The 17773-nt window shown below is 45.3% G+C and overlaps 1 protein-coding gene across 1 annotated transcript in view; it reads right to left on the bottom strand.

Annotated features, from left to right (window-relative positions):
- Positions 1-17773, bottom strand: part of LOC141155452 (vomeronasal type-2 receptor 26-like) — a 78018-nt gene that overhangs the window by 43055 nt on the left and 17190 nt on the right. The gene's annotated exons all lie outside the window — the stretch shown is intronic.

The raw sequence follows: 17773 nt of genomic DNA, 5'->3' as shown, positions 1-17773 counted from the left end.
TTCGGTTCGGATTACGATCTGCGATTTTTCAATATTCGACAATTTAAAAAACCAAACGCATACACAATACCTTCAAACAGGCTCAAAAGCTGCCAAAACAGATGAAATTAGGGGCAGGCACCAGGAAAGTGACCTCAATTAACCCACTTTACAAATTTTATAATGGCACTGGAGCAATCAGCCATGGACCATGCATGAGGTATCAGGGTCTGGGTCAGCATTTATATCTTTGAATTGAACTTCAAATTAAGACGAGGTGGGTGAGGGATCGGTGTAGGTCTGCTGCATTTGGACCTCTGATACCACATTCAACAGCTCAACCTGCTTTTATACTCATCCGCACTCAAATGGCAGAAAAATCAGTTTCACAGATTAGTATTGGTACAAAAATTTAAGGATAGTAACACGGGTAGTTGACTGAAAGTAAATGGAGGCCTACAGGTCTGAGAGGCCTACTGATACAGGCAACACACAAGAACGAGACCCAACCAGGAGTCTCCACTTTTCCAAAAATTAGAGGCTGACACCACCAAAGTGGCAACAATTTCACTAGAGTAGAAATATAATGGGGACCGACACCTCTTCCACTACAGCCAACCTAGCAGATGGAGACCCAATCAGGAGTGTTCACATTTTCCTAAATTAGAGGCAGACACCACCAACGTGTCATAAATTTCACCAGATTAGAACTAGTATAATGGGGACTAACACCTCTTCCACTACAGCCAACTCAGCAGATGGAGACCCAATCAGGAGTGTTTACATTTCCCTAAATTAGCAGCTGACACCACCAAAGTAGCATCAATTAGCTTAGACTATCAATTAGATTAGAACTAGTTTAATGGGGACTGACACCTCTTCTACAACAGCCAACCCAGCAGATGGAGACCCAACCAAGATTGTTCACGTTTCCAAAAATTAGTGTTAGCATCTGCAGCAGCAGCAATAGCAGGCACAGAAGCCACACTAAAGATATCACAGACTGCAATTACGCGAGATCAATGCCGCAGACTAAAAACTACAACATCACCTAGCAATGTGAACTGAGGTCTAAGATGGTACACATGCAAGAAATAGGAGCATGTTCACACTAGCAAAAAGAAGCAAAACCTACAAAAGACAAAAATATATCTCATACCCTACCATCATTATATATAAATGTAAAGCAAAGCTGCATAATAAATATAGGGTACTTAGTGAACTATTTTTGATAAAAAAAAGTATACAAGCCGTTCCACCAGCGACAAGGTGACCCTAAATTGGGACGGTACCTACACTGTCTATATTAAAAACCTTACTGTATATCAAAGTTGAAGTAATGCATATAAAAGGGTAGACAAATAGGACCGGGTCCCAACTTCAGACCACCTAAGCCCGTGGTAAGCTACATATATACTAATCAGCTCAACAAAGGGGATGCCACAACCTTAATTTGCACAGAATGCAAACAAGACAAAAAAACAAGCAATGTGAACTGAGGTCTAAGATGGTACACATGCAAGAAATAGGAGCATGTTCACACTAGCAAAAAGAAGCAAAACTTACAAAAGACAAAAAATATATCTCATACCCTACCATCATTATATATAAATGTAAAGCAAAGTTGCATAATAAATATAGGGTACTTAGTGAACTATTTTTGATAAAAAAAAGTATACAAGCCGTCCCACTAGCGACAAGGTGACCCTAAATTGGGACGGTACCTACACTGTCTATATTAAAAACCTTACTCTATATCAAAGTTGAAGTAATGCATATAAAAGGGTAGACAAATAGAACCGGGTCCCAATATCAGACCACCTAAGCCTGTGGTAAGCTACATATATACTAATCAGCTCAACATAGGGGATGCCACACCCTTAATTTGCACAGAATGCAAACAAGACAAAAAACCAAGCAATGTGAACTGAGGTCTAAGATTGTTTGCATCTGTGCAAATTAAGTGTGTGGCATCCCCTTTGTTGAGCTGATTAGTATATATGTAGCTTACCACGGGCCTGGGTGGTCTGAAGCTGGGACCCGGTCCTATTTGTCTACCCTTTTATATGCATTACTTCAACTTTGATATACAGTAAGGTTTTTAATATAGACAGTGTAGGTACCGTCCCAATTTAGGGTCACCTTGTCGCTGATGGGACGGCTTGTATACTTTTTTTGATCAAAAATAGTTCACTAAGTACCCTATATTTATTATGCAACTTTGCTTTACATTTATATATAACTAGCTTTAACCCGCGGCTTCGCTCGCGTGGAATTTGGTCTGCCACATTAAGTTTCGTGACAGATCATTTTAATAGTAAAAAAAATAATCTTAATAGTAAAAAAAAATAATCTTAATAGTAAAAAAAAATAATCTTATTTAGTTACTCGTACATCCAAAATTTCAGATGTCTAACTTCAAAACAGACGGATTCCATACAATCTTTGAACCCCTATAATATGAAGAGGGAAACTCTTGAGGGTGGAATTATCAAAATTCCTTTCTTAGTGCTCATTTAAGCTATAATAGAACCTATCTGCAAATTTCAAGATGCTAAGTTCAGTGGTTTCGGCTGTGCGTTGACCGCTAGGTGTGTCAGTCAATCAGGTTTACAGTTTTATATAATCTTCGCCTGTATGGTGTGTTTATAAAAAGTAGCCCTATGTCCTTCCCCAGGCTTGAAATTATCCATATCAAATTTCATCACAAACGGATTACTAAACACTGATTAATAAACAGGACGGACTGAAGTTACTTGCGTTTAATATTGTTCGTGTTAGTAAAGAATTAGTATGTAATTGGAATAATGGACATCTGCAGGTAATTTATCTATGTGTTTTTACTGCAATATACTCCTGTAAACTATGTTATTTGATTTCTTTCGTTCAGCGAAAATATGTAGATTTTGCGATTTAGAAACACGTGAGCAAGCTACGTATAGCTGACCGTGGGAAAAACAGGGCGCGCCTAAATGTATCCCCGCTACCTTCAAAGTTTGCCCTTGCGATTTATTGATGGTCATTGAAAATGCAACATTAAGTGGTAACTGCAAACGTTTGAAATTAAAGGGTAAGTTATTGGGTATTATTGGGATGCGTGGTATAAGAATATTTTCACCCTTAGCTTCTCCAGTTAAAATTGTGGCCTTTACAATGTGCCTGCCTAGTTCAGTGACTCGCAATCTAGTGCCATTACATAATCTCGGGGCGTCCAAGTTGCGCATTAACAAAACGGGTATACCGACCTTTAATTTGAGCTTATGAGATGGGACCCCGGATAGCTCCAAAGAGTTAAGAAACTCCACGGGGTAGCTCGTACAGTCTTCAGATGACATGACTGTGTCGATGGAGTTGTAGGTTGTTGCATCGCTGGTTACTTGGTCCAAGATAATTTTATTGATTTTCGCAACTGTTTCATTTCTTGGTGCTAGTATAGTTCTTTCACATAGCCAATTTTCATCATGGATGTTTTGTTGCAAATTTGGAAAAACTTGAGCAATAAGTGCGTCTTCCGAATCCACAACATGACAAAATTGGTTAGTAAATAGAACCATACCTTCTTCGTCAGTTTCGATTCGACCTTCACCAATCTTGAGCAGTTTTTCAGCGTACGCGCCCGACTCTAGATCACTGAATAACTGGACACGCATGTTGGTGGTGAGGTGCAGCTTTTCAACTTTGGTCCATAAATATGAGGATTTCAGACATGGGTTAATTTCGTCTGCTGCAGTGCCTCGCTCGATGACAGGCAAAGTTTGCCTAAAGTCCCCAGCCAATAAAACAACCACACCACCCATTATTGTTTGTTTACTGTGTAAGTCTTGTAGACAATGATCAAGAGCTTTGATGGCGCGTTTGTGTGACATTGTGCACTCGTCCCACACGATTAGTTTGCACTGTTGCAGCAGGAGGCCACGGGCGCTGCTCTTGCTGATATTAAACGATGGGGTTTCTTCGTTCACCAGATTAAGAGGTAATTTAAAGACTGAATGTGCCGTCCGTCCACCGCTTAGCAATGTTGCAGCAATTCCAGAGGAAGCCACAGCTAATGCAACGTTATGACCGCTACGAATTTTTGCTAAAAGTAAATTAAGCAAGAAAGTTTTTCCTTTACCACCCGGGGCATCAAGGAAAAAAAGTCCGCCTTCACCATTCTCAACTCGTCCTACTATTTTGTGATAAATCTCTCTTTGATCAGGTAGCAAACGTGGCTCAGTTTTGCAAACGTGAGCATCTAACTGGTTGGCATCATAGCTTAGCTCTTTTATCAACTCGTTCGACAGCTCTCCTCTACGCCACGGTGAGGGTAGACCAAAATCAGACAATTTCTTTCCAGAAATTATTAATATTTTGTCCTCGATAAGCCCCAACGCCTCATTGAAACAGAAATCATCGTTAACGTGATCCATTCTTTCAAATCTGTGCATGATATCCTCTGATAACGCAGTTTTATACTTGTGCCAGAGTTGTAGAGGATTGGATAAACCGCAAGTGCATATCAATATGGCAAACAGCTCTCTTATTTGCGCCGGGGAGTGACATAGCACGGCCTCTTCTAAGGTGGTATCCCAGTGGTTAGCATCTTCCAACAACCCCATCTTCTCACACACCTGCAGAAAAGTTGCAAGTTCTTGACCTTCAAATGTTTTTAAATCCGAGAAGTTGGTTGGACCCTTTATTATATTCAGCAGCATACGCAAGCAATAACATTCAAAATTGCTAACGTGCACCGTGTAAATGCGACCTAGAGCGTCTCCTGCCTTCACACCTGGCCAGCAATCGACAGGTGTTCCTTGTAAACGATGTTTCCATTGCTTCCGTGCCCCATTCCAAGTATAGTAGCGAGGCACGTCAATGTAAAGTAATGTTTTTGCAAACGTATCACTTTGGCACAACAGGAAAAATGCAGTTAGTGTAGTTTTAGGTGGTGCTTCTAATCTCTCTCTAAAATTATTTTCCGTAAAGTAAACCCTCTCGCCATTGGGTAAATGAATCACGAGATGAGTGACGGTTGGGTGTCTCTCGTGCAGAGGCAGACCTAAAATCCGCCACGCTGCTTCATTACTACTAACATATCGGCCGGTTCTAAAGGTCTGCACCTCATCTCTTGGGTCAATGTTAACATTCCCTTGCTGGCGGATGTTAAAAATAGCCTGGTCGCTACCCTTATTCATATATTTACAAATATATTTTATCGCCTGTACCGTATTACAGAACTCTACATTTAAATGAGAATTAAAAATTTTTGATAAGAGTGGAGAATATGGGACCACCCAGCTATTGTCCACCAATATTTCCTGTGTTCCTCTACGGGTTTTTATAATCGTCGTGCGTCCACCATTCTCTGGTGCTCTGCGCCTGTACAAAGGATAACCTTTGTCATTGGTTTGAGTTTCTTTTAAAAGCTTCCTCGGATATTTTTTGGTACATTTTCCTTCCTTCATGCATGGCGATGAAGAATTGAATGTACCACATGGCCCGTGAATCATATTCTTTGTCACTGTATCATAGAGCTTTTGATCGGTTTCTGGGTATGGTATCTCAGCACATATGATTTCGTCAATTTGGTTCGGATGCAATTTTTCCTTTAACCACAGCAGTAAGTGCACATGAGGCAAACCTCGCTTTTGCCACTCGATCGAGTACATGAAGCATTGCATATCACCAAATATGTTACCTTTTGTAAGTAGAGCTACCAACTTCTGTACTTTTATTCTAAATACTCGGGCTGTTAAGTCATGTCTGTCCGTTGAATTTTGACCAGCCATAAGCTCTTTGGTGATTTCTGGCCAAGCGGGGTTGCAAGTCATTGTAATGAATAAATCAGGCCTCCCATAATTACGTACGTATGTGAACGCATCTTGTGTGTATTCGTGTAGGTATCTCGGGCTATTTACAAATGATGACGGGAGAATCACCATCTGACCTAAGTTATTTGGATCCAAATCCGCATCATTTCTTATTGCATCTTGCAAGTGAATATAATTTTCTGCGCGTAGTTTTTTTTGATTTAAAGAAATGAACCTTAAGCGCTCACTTTCCATCTTTACATACATGTCGACCAGAAACTGATGAAGTAGGAGCCTACACTTAAGCATCAAATTAAAATCGCTGCGACGGACCATCAAGTGAAAGGCATAAAAATCTTTGCAGGACACCTTTTTGCTTGGCATTGCTTGTTTGGTAATTGGATTTATCTGAGGAATATCAATGCTGTACCCCTCTTGTCCTTTCCAAAAAATTATTGGGTACTCGAGAGCGTCATAAAATCTTTGTGTATCGGGAACCCTAGTGAGCATGCCATCGCGCGGCTGCACAACGATGTCCCGAGACATAGTTTGTTCGCTACTAACTATTACAGCAGCTATTTCATTTGTAGTAGGGGCATTGAATCGTCTCTCATGTTGACCACGTGGTACATGGTCTGGGTGAATCACTACTTTGAAATGATCGTCATTGATCATTCTGTCTCTAGCCGTTTTAAATTCATGCACCAAAATGTTGTGGTCGTGAAGTACTTGTTGTAATTTTTTAACTATGTTTCTATCTACGCTTTGCACGCACTCAGTACGCCTGTTGATTTGTTCTTCTTCGTCACCTATGAAATAAACTTGTAAAACTTGTGGTTGCGAAATGGACGTAGGAATTAAAGAACCGATACGGTTGTATACTTGTCCTTGTATTGTAAAGGTCGGGCAAAACCCTGGCATTGAGACAATTTGATCTGCTGCAAAAGACGTCATATAAAAGCACATGTTGTATTTTCTTATATTATTTAGAAAAAGGCGAGATTCATCAGTTTCATTAGAGAAAAGCTCTTTTAAAGCTTGAACTGGCTCGTCTATATAAGGAAGAGCTACTTTCCCGCCCAAACAACACATACCTGCTGCTTCCTCTTTCCACTTAAGAGCTCCGCAATATTTGCAATCTATGGTCATTGCTTCTATTTTTATAAGCTTGTGAGTTTCATAATCAAGAGTCTCGTCATACTCAAATGCAGCTTTATTAAACAATATCCATGTATTTCTTGTAAATGTTTGACGTCGCTGTGCTGCCCTTTCAGCAACAGTGCGTCTGCGAGATTCGGCCATTTCATAAGTTTCAGTGGCTCTTTGGGACGCCATGTAAGTTGCTTGCTGCTGACGTCGAGCTTGGGACTGTTCTGGAGTTTCAGCAGCCCGTTGAGACGCCAGATACTCCGCATGCTGTTCACGTCGGGCTTGGGACTGTTCTGGAGTTTCAGCAGCCCGTTGAGATGCCAGATACTCCGCATGCTGTTCACGTCGTTCTTGGGACTGTTCTGGAGTTTCAGCAGCCCGTTGAGATGCCAGATACTCCGCATGCTGTTCACGTCGTTCTTGGGACTGTTCTGGAGTTTCAGCAGCCCGTTGAGATGCCAAAAACTCCGCATTCCGTTCACGTCGGGCTTGGGACTGTTCTGGAGTCTCTGCAGCTCTATGTGCCGCACAACGCACCGCCTGCTCAAGCCTTCGTTGCTCGGCTTGTTGAGACGTCTCATCACGTCTAATTATTTTCATAGCTCGGGCTTTATTAGAGCTTTGCGAAATGTTAGACTTACGCTTTCGCGGCATTTTTATAAGTACTAATTACAAAATAGGTACTTAGTAAAGTTCAAACAAAATACTAAAACAATCTAATTAGTTATATTACGATCGCTGTACAGACGATATCAGTTGTATATGACTGGTCTATGAGGAGCAGCTGTGGCGCGGTTACCCATAGCAACCATTCCCAGTGCTCTGTGGGAGCTGAGAGCAGCCTGCTGGTGCTGTGGGTGACATGCTGCGCTGCACACACACAGGGCTGTGCTGCACACAGGAGGGGAGGACGCCATTTGTGTAGCGCTGCTGCCGCTGCTGTCAGGCTGCAGTGTGTGCATCCTCCATGGAGCCGCGCTCAGGTTACTGCCCCTCCCCGTGTGTGAGTCACTTCCCCTCCGCCCAGGTGAGGCCCTCGGAACTTTCCCGGCTGCAGCATCTGGCGCAGGTGAGCGCATGTTTTATTATACGGTGTTATGTGGAGGGACAATGGCGGCGGGGACCCCCTGTGTGAGGACAATGACGGCCCGGTGCCCCCGGGCAACCTGCAGGAGGAAGCCTCACACTCCCCCTGGGCTGTGGGCACGGGCAGGCTGTGCTGGGACGTGTAGTTCCCTAGTAACCTGTTCCTGACATATGGGCTGTTTTCTGGGCTATTTTTTTTTTTTTTTTTTAAGTCTGAGAAAATGTCATAAATTATCCTTCTCCCTTCAGCTGTTTCCAGAGTGTAATGTATCAGAGTGAGCTCATGACTGACAGCTGCCAAAGTTTCTACTAAATGTCAGTCCCTGGGGGTCGTGTGTGAACCCCCTGTGCCACACTTGTACCTGGCCACGGTATATGATCACCCATGTATTCTGACTGTGGACAGGCGGCAACTGTGACCTCACTATACAATGATCCACTATGGGCAAATTATTGTATTATCAATCTCTTCTGACTGCTGTAAATCAGCCATTTAAATATCACCTGTGTATGTGTGTATATAAGAGTTTGATAAATATACTAAAAAGTTTGATAAATATACTAAAATGTGCATTGTAAAATAGTACCTAATTTAATTAAATTTATGGTTCACAATTTTGGTCATAGTGGCTTCCACATAAAAGGTAGATATATGCTGTCGCAGACTTTTATTTAGAACTATTCAAGACAAACAATTCTACGGTACATCATCTTTGTGAAACTCCAATGGTTTAGGCAGCGTATGCAAAGATAGCTCTCAGAGGCCAGATTTTTTTACGACTTAATTGACATGTATCGTTATATTACGACTAGTGTTGAGCAATACCTTCCGATATCGGGAAATATCGGATCGGATTGGATTGGACCGATACCGAAAAAGTATCGGATATCGCCGATTCCGATACCGGAAACCAATGCAAGTCAATGGGACAGAAATATCGGAATGAAAATAAACCCTTTCTTTCCTTGTAGGTTAATTCTACATGAAGGAAAACAACTAAGAATAATGTAGAATGTATTGGGGGAGGTGGGGGAGACAATAAAGGCATAGAGGTTTAGCCCAATCAAATGGAATAGCAGGAATTAATATTTTTTTTAAGACGTTCTGAGTTACGGAAATATTGACTATGTTAAGTATTTTTATATTTTGTCAGATATTTATGTTTCACTACTTCCATGCTCTTCACCTTCTTTTTTACTTCTCCGACACTTTCTCCTTCATCATCCTCAGCATCTCTTTCATCCTCTTCTTCTTCACCTTCTTCATCTTCTTCTTCTTCACCTTCTTCGTATTATTCTTTTTTTTTACATTCTTCATATTCTACTTCTTCATCTTCTTCATATTCTTCTTCTTCATCATATTCTTATTTGTGACAGGCATTCCTGTAGTTGTTATCTATAAAAGGTTGGATATTACACCTTTCGTTCTGCTCGTCACAAAAGATTTACAACAGGATTTGTCCGCGTTCAGTTTGGCCTACAGCAGCAGGTCTTTTCCAGGGGCACCACGAGGAGGAACGGACTCACCCCCATACACTGCTTAGTCATCTTCTGCTTATAATTTAGATATTATCTTTTGCTCTGATTTTTAGTCTTATGCTTAATGTTCTTCCGCTTTTTGTTCTGCAGCTTCTTGTATTTCTGCTTCTTGGTTTTCTGTCTCTTGTTCTTCTGTATCTTGGTGCTTGTCTTCTCTTATTTGTCCTCTTGGTCAACTTCTTCAGGGTCATCTTCTTGGTCTTCTTCGGGGTGGTCTTCAGGGTCGTCGTCTTCGGGGGTCCTCATCTTCGGGGTCCTCGTCTTCTTCGGGTTGGTCTTCTGCTTCCTCGTCTTCGGGGTCCTCGTCTTCTTCGGGGTGGTCTTCAGGGTCCTCGTCTTCTTCGGGGTGGTCTTCAGGGTCCTCGTCTTCAGGGTCGTTGTCTTCGGGGTCCTCGTCTTCTTAGGGTTGGTCTTCAGGGTCCTCGTCTTCAGGGTCCTCGTCAGGGAGATCCAGAGTGATTACCAAGAACCATTTCAAAAAGCTTGAACTTGGAAATGTAGCAGAAGGTACAAGAAAGCTGAGGAACTACCGAGAACCAGCTGACGGTACTGGAACCCGGATGGGTAGCAGAAGGTACAAGAGCCAATGGAACTGCCGAAGACCAGCTGATGGTACTGGAACTCGGTTACTAAGCAGGAGGTACCTGTGCCAGAAAGCACTACCAAGGACCAGCAGATGTTGGTGGAACTTGGATACCGAGAAGGAGGCACCTAATCCAAAGGCACTGCCGAGAACCAGCTGACGGTACTGGAACCCGGATGGGTAGCAGAAGGTACCCATGTAAAAAAAAGTTCAAGGCCGCGAGCCGGCCGCAGTTGCCAAAACCCACAGTCCTACAGGGGGTGCTTGTCCTATTGGCACTATGGAACCAGCCTTCATTGCCTGATCCCGCAGCCCACATAGGAGTCACCTAAACTGCAGGCACCATAGAGTCGGCTAACCCGACCGCAACACGACAGGACAATACATTGGAGGCAAAGTGACGTTGACACTACCCGGAAACAGCTGGCGTGCTGGAACCAGGCTGGGCAGGAGGGAGTACCCGTGCCAAAGTCACTGCCGAGAACCAGCTGACGGTACTGGAACCCGGATAGGTAGTAGAAGGTACAAGAGCAAATGGAACTACCGAGGACCAGCTGACGGTACTGGAACCCGGATGGGTAGCAGAAGGTACAAGAGCCAATGGAACTGCCGAAGACCAGCTGACGGTACTGGAACTCGGTTACTAAGCAGGAGGTACCTGTGCCAGAAAGCACTACCAAGGACCAGCAGACATTGGTGGAACTTGGATACCGAGAAGGAGGCACCTAATCCAAAGGCACTGCCGAGAACCAGCTGACGGTACTGGAACCCGGATGGGTAGTAGAAGGTACAAGAGAAAATGGAACTACCGAGAACCAGCTGGCGGTGCTGGAACCCAGGGTAAATACTAAAAACAGAGTGGAGCCAGAGGTGTAATTGGAGCAAGTTTTAAATCAGTAGTACAGTGGATGTGGACAAAGCAGGAGAATTTGCCGGACACACAGCAGGGGAACAGCTGACGTTACTGAACCCCAATAACACTGGAGCAAGCGTTGACTGTGCAGACGGCACTTCTGAGCAGCAACTAGCGGTATTGGAGCCCAGGGTAAATACTAAAAACAGAGGAGCCAGAGGTGTATTTGGAGGAGGTTTTAAATTAGTAGTACAGTGGATGTGGACAGAGCAGGAGAAATTGCCGTCCGCACAGCAGGGGAACAGCTGACGTTACTGAACCCCAATAACACGGCAGCAAGTGTTGACTGTGCAGACGGCACTTCCGAGCACCAACTGGCAGTGTTGGAGCTCAGGGATAATACTGAAAACAGAGGAGCCAGAGGTGTAATTGGAGCAACTTTAAAATCTGTAGTAGTGAGAATGTGGACAGAGCAGGAGAAATTGCCATCCGCACAGCAGGGGAACAGCTGACGTTACTGAACCCCAATAACACGGCAGCAAGTGTTGACTGTGCAGACGGCACTTCCGAGCACCAACTGGTGGTGTTGGAGCTCAGGGATAATACTGAAAACAGAGGAGCCAGAGGTGTAATTGGAGCAACTTTAAAATCTGTAGTAGTGAGAATGTGGACAGAGCAGGAGAAATTGCCATCCGCACAGCAGGGGAACAGCTGACGTTACTGAACCCCAATAACACGGCAGCAAGTGTTGACTGTGCAGACGGCACTTCCGAGCACCAACTGGTGGTGTTGGAGCTCAGGGATAATACTGAAAACAGAGGAGCCAGAGGTGTAATTGGAGCAACTTTAAAATCTGTAGTAGTGAGAATGTGGACAGAGCAGGAGAAATTGCCGTCCGCACAGCAGGGGAACAGCTGACGTTACTGAACCCCAATGACATGGCAGCAAGTGTTGACTGTGCAGACGGCACTTCCGAGCGCCAACTGGCGGTGTTGGAGCTCAGGGATAATACTGAAAACAGAGGAGCCAGAGGTGTAATTGGAGCAACTTTAAAATCTGTAGTAGTGAGAATGTGGACAGAGCAGGAGAAATTGCCGTACGCACAGCCGGGGAACAGCTGACGTTACTGAACCCCAATGACACGGCAGCAAGTGTTGACTGTGCAGACGGCACTTCCGAGCGCCAACTGGCGGTGTTGGAGCTCAGGGATTACAGTTCAGGTGGTAGAAACATGAACAGAACAGGAGACCTGGATACTTTTGCCAACAATTATTTATTCTGGAAGAGGACTGGCAAATTCATGAGAGATCCAGGCCTTGTTCATTTTGAGAAAAGTAAGCCGGTCAACGTTATCGGAGGATAGTCGCATGCGACGGTCTGTTAGTACACCACCTGTGGCACTAAAGACACGTTCCGATAATTCACTAGCAGCAGGGCAAGCTAGCACCTCCAATGTATACTGACTTAGCTCTGGCCATGTATCTAGCTTACAGACCCAAAACTTGAAGGGAGAAGAGCCGTCTGGGAGTACACTAAGAGGGCAAGACATGTATTCTGTCACCATCTGACGGAAACGTTGCCTCCTGCTGACTGGAGCCGTCTGTGATGGTGTAGACATTTGTGGCGGCGGGGACACAAAACTTTGCCACATTTCGGCCATACTGGTCTTGCCTTGTGCTGAGGCGCTGCTTCTGCTCCCTCTTTGTGCAGAGCTTCCTCCACTGCCTCGACGCACTGAGCTGCTTTGTAAAGCACTAGCAGCACTGCTCTCGGTTGGAATGGAGAACATGATGGAATGCACCAGTGCGTCTTGGTACTCCCGCATTTTACGCTCCCGGTTCAACGGTGTTATGAGGCTTTGTAAGTTGTCCCAGTAGCGAGGATCTAGGAGGGTGGACACCCAATAATCAGCCATGTTGAGAATGTGGGCGATGCGGCGGTCGTTTCTCAGGCACTGCAGCATGAAATCAACCATGTGCTGCAGACTGCCAACTGGCCAAGAAACGCTGTCCCCTGCTTGAGGCGTGATCTCTGCCTGCTCTGCATCACCCCACCCTCGCTCTAGATACTGACTACTAGAACATTGTGTACCTCCCTCCTCTGGACAGATGTCTTCCTCATCCATTGACTCCTCCTCATCCTCCTCACAAAGTGTCCCCTGCCTAGGTCTTTGTGAGGAACCACGTTGCGCAGACTGTAGAGAAGCAGATGGCATTTGTGACTCCTCATCCTCCACCTCTTCCAAAACCTCGTCCCTTAGTGCTTGCAGTGTTTTTTCAAGCAGGCAGATAAGGGGGATAGTCATGCTGACTAGTGCATCATCTGCACTCGCCATCCGCGTGGAATAATCGAAGGCACGCAAAACGTGGCAAATGTCCTTCATAGAGGCCCACTCAGTGGTGGTGAAGTGTGAACGGCGCGCACTGCGACTTGTTTGCGCCTGCTGCAGCTGGTACTCCATTACTGCTGCCTGCTGCTCACACAACCTCTCCAACATATGTAACGTTGAATTCCACCTGGTGGGTAGGTCACATATGATGTGATGTTCCGGAAGACGTAATCGGCGCTGCAGAGCTGCAATGCGTGATCTTGCATTGCTGGAACGCCGCAAGTGAGCGCACTCTATGCGGACCTTGTGAAGCAGTGCATCAAGATCCGGATAGTCCCTCAAAAAACTCTGCACGACCAAGTTGAGCACATGTGCCAGACATGGGATGTGAGTGAGGTTGCCTAGGCCCAGAGCTGCCACCAGATTTCGGCCATTGTCACACACTACCATGCCTGGCTGGAGATTCGCTGGCACAAACCACACGTCGCTCTGCTGCTTGATGGCATTCCAGAGCTCCTGCGCTGTGTGGCTTCGATTCCCCAAAGAAATTAATTTTAATATGGCCTGTTGACGTTTGGCCACGGCTGTGCTCATATTGGTCACCATAACAGGTAACCGTTCACGGGTCGATGTGGAGGTAGACCGTGACGGCTCCTGCAGCGCTGATTCAGAGGAACTGGAGTATGAGGAGGAGTCAATGTGTACAGACTGGATTCCTGCAATCCTTGGAGTTGGCAGAACACGTACAGCGCCACTCTCAAGATCTGTACCTGGCTCCACAACATTTACCCAATGGGCAGTGAGGGAAAGGTATCGTCCCTGTCCATGCTTACTGGTCCACGCATCGGTGGTCAGGTGGACCTTGCTACTGACGGCGTTTTGTAGCGCATGTTTAATTTTTCCCTCCACATGATGTTGCAGGGCAGGGACGACTTGCCTGCTGAAATAAAATCGGCTGGGCATGTTGTATTGTGGGACTGCCAATGCCATAAAGTTACGGAATGTGTCAGTCTCCACCAGCCTGAATGATAGCATTTCAAGGGCCAGTAGTTTAGCAATGCCAGCATTCAGAGCCTGTGCTCGGGGGTGGTTTGCCGAGTATGGGCGCCTTTTCTCCCATGCCTGTGCTAACGATGGCTGTAGACTGGCCTGGGAGTGTGAGGATGACTGGGAAAGTGGTGCTGTGGGTGGAATTACACTGTGTCTCTGTACAACAGTGCCAGAGATTCTTCCATGGCGATCCTGTGAGGAAGCCGAACCAGCTGTGTGTGAGCTGGAGGAAGAGGCTACAACACGAGCTGAAGAGGTGGTAGGTGGCGCTGTAGGATGGCCTAGGTCTTCAGTGTGTTTTTGTAACTCCACCACGTGCTTGGTCCGCACATGTTTCCACATATTTGTGGTATTGAGGTTGCTGACACTTTTCCCTCTTTTCACCTTCTGATTACACAGCTTGCATTTGACAAAGCAAATGTCATCTGCAACTGTGTCAAAAAAGGACCAGGCACTGCAAGTCTTGGGAGCGCTCACTTTGGATTTTGGAAGAGCCATGCTCCTAATGGGTGCCGAAGTGGAGGCTACAGGCAACCAAGTCTGCCCCCTCCCTCTCCCTCCTTTTTGGGCTGTTCAGGGAATCTCTTCCTCAGAGCTGCTCCCACCACCTTCCTGTCCCTCACGCCATGATGGGTCAAGGACCTCATCATCTACACCACCCTCTTCAAACAACTGCTTCTCCTGGGTAGTCTCGACAGCACAGTACGCACCAGAAAGTGGCACCTGAGTCTCATCATCAGATGCGTACTGAGGTGTGCTGCTGACCATAGGCACTGGCCCACCCGCCTCTTCAGATTCAGAGAGAAAAAACGGTTGCGCATCACTGCATACTACCTCTTCTTCAAATTCTCGAATTCTGCTTGGCTGGCCCCCTCTTTCCAAGCCAAGAGATTCAGAGAACAGAAGTAGAGATGGCTCCTGTCCAGGGCTCTCTGACTGCCTGGGCAATTTGGCAGGTGGTGAAGAGACAGATGGGTGCTCTTCAGTGCTCAGGACCTGAGAGGATCTGGAACTAATTGAAGTCGATGCGTTAGCTTCCATCCATCCGACAACGGCTTCAATTTGGTCCTCCTGCAGCAGTGGGGTACGGCTAGCTCCTACAAAGCTGCGCATAAAGGACTGTTCCCTGGAAAACTGGGGGATGCTGAGTCACTGGTGCCCGCAGCAGGCACAGAATCCCCACATCCTCTCTCTGCAGGCACAGAATCCTCACGTCCTCTCCCTGCAGAAACTCCACGCCCACGACCACATGCCTTACTACCTGCCTTCTTCATCTTGGTAGACTGATAAAGATAGGCAGAAAAGTACTAAGGGCTTAGTGTGCTTATTCCTGAACAGCTGCTAACAGGTATAAGAAACACTAATTTTATAAAGTGTGGACTAGACTTTAATATGAGCTAATGTGGCCTACACAACTGTAAAGTGGAGTGTTTGGTGAACTTTATTTAGGTTTTTTTGTCACAAAAAGACACTGGATGTGCCTAAAGATGTAATAACGATAGTATCACAAACTTTTTGTAGCTATTACAATGTAGGAAGGTAACCTACAATGCAATAGATGAGGCTGCAAAAAATAGGCTAATACTAATCTGGCTGGGGCTGCAGGGCCCAATGCTGCAGAAAGGCACCTCTAACTACTCCTATATAGTGTGTTTGGAACCAATTTAGCTGAATACGGATGGAACCACCACACTAATAGGAGAAATCAGGAAAAATTATGAATTGGCAAAAAAGGACAATATATGAGGCAGTGACACACACTGAGTGCACTACAACCAGACGTGGTTGAAGCACACACTACAGGGTGAGCTGCACTCACACACCAGACCTTGCAGACAGCGGTGAACAGTACAGATGCAGAGCACTGTGCACTAGTGCTGCAAGACCAAAAAAATTTCTCTATCTACTCCTATATAGGGTGTTTGGAACAAATTTAGCTGAATACAGATGGAACCACCACACTAATAGGAGATATCAGGAAAAATTATGAATTGGCAAAAAAGGACAATGTATGAGGCAGTGACACACACTGAGTGCACTATAACCAGACGTGGCTGAAGCACACACTACAGGGTGAGCTGCACTCACACACAGAGACCTTGCAGAAAGCGGTGAACAGCACAGAGAACTGTGCACTAGCACTGCAAGGCACAGCGATTTATAAAGTAGCTTGGGTAAAGCAGAATAGACCAAATAGGTAGCTAAAACTGTCCCTCAGAACAACAGCGTCCTATCCCTAACTGAATTCACAGCAAAGTGAGCTCAAAATGGCGGCGGCGGCTTTTATAGTGCATCATGACATCATTTCAGCAGCCAATCACAGCCATGCCATTAGTTAAGATGCCTACATGCCTAACAGGATGTGCCCACACTTCTTAGGATCCTCATTGGCTGAATAAAATGAAAATGGCTCATTGCATTATGGGAACTTCCGATTCCGGTATACGATATTGCAAAAGTATCGGAATTAAGTATCGGAATTCCGATACCGCGAATATCGGCCGATACCCAATATTTCAGTATCGGAATGCTCAACACTAATTACGACCAAAATTACATAAAATCATTACAAATTGTAGCCTATATGTTATTCCGATGTATAATCTATATTACTGTAAACTTTCATGCAAATCCGTCCAGTAGTTTTTTCGTGAAAGAGTAACAAACATACATACTCACAAACTTTCGCATTTATAATACTAGATCATCCACCACCTCCTCCTCTTCCACTTGCGCACCACGATCCTCCTCCTCACTTCCTGGCAATTGTGTCTCATCATCGTCCACCTCTTGTGACAGATTGCCAACGTCGACTTCCTGTGGCCGTGGCTGTTCAAATATTTGGGCACCGCAACATGGGATCTCCTCTTCCACCACTTCAAGCGTATCAGGCGAGGGGCCCAAATATGGAAATGGACCAGTGAACAGCTCTTCAGAGTGTCCAAGTGTGGGATCACTTGCTGTCTGACGACATTCGGCATGGTGGGAGGAAGGAGCATCAGGGTGAGGAGGAGTATGCGGTCGAGACTCACGGCTACTAAGAGTTGACTGTGTGGAAGACAGACCGGAGGTGGTGGTGCCCAGGTAACTGGAAGTATTATCTGCTATCCAATTAATAACCTGTTCACACTGATCAGTTCTCAATACTGGTGTTGTTCTGTGCTTCCCTAGTAATTCGGTCAAGAAGTGGGAGCGAGAAGATGTGGCTGTTGGTTGTGGCACATTTTCACCTTGGCCACGGCCCCGTCCTCTGCACGAACCATCACCAGAACGTCCACTTCCACGTCCCTTGCCACGCGCCTTGCCCATTGTAAATGAAGTAAAATAGCTTACACTTGCACTATCAATGGAAAAAGGGTAATAAAGAGTAGATTAGAACCGTGGAAGAGGAAAAGCACAGTTATTGTTTACTGGGG

The sequence above is a fragment of the Phyllobates terribilis genome, unplaced genomic scaffold (genome assembly GCF_046119375.1).
Source record: "Phyllobates terribilis strain yellow unplaced genomic scaffold, ASM4611937v1 Scaffold_7__3_contigs__length_470593459, whole genome shotgun sequence".
Classification (NCBI taxonomy): domain Eukaryota; kingdom Metazoa; phylum Chordata; class Amphibia; order Anura; family Dendrobatidae; genus Phyllobates; species Phyllobates terribilis.
This window is presented reverse-complemented; position numbering and strand designations above follow the sequence as displayed.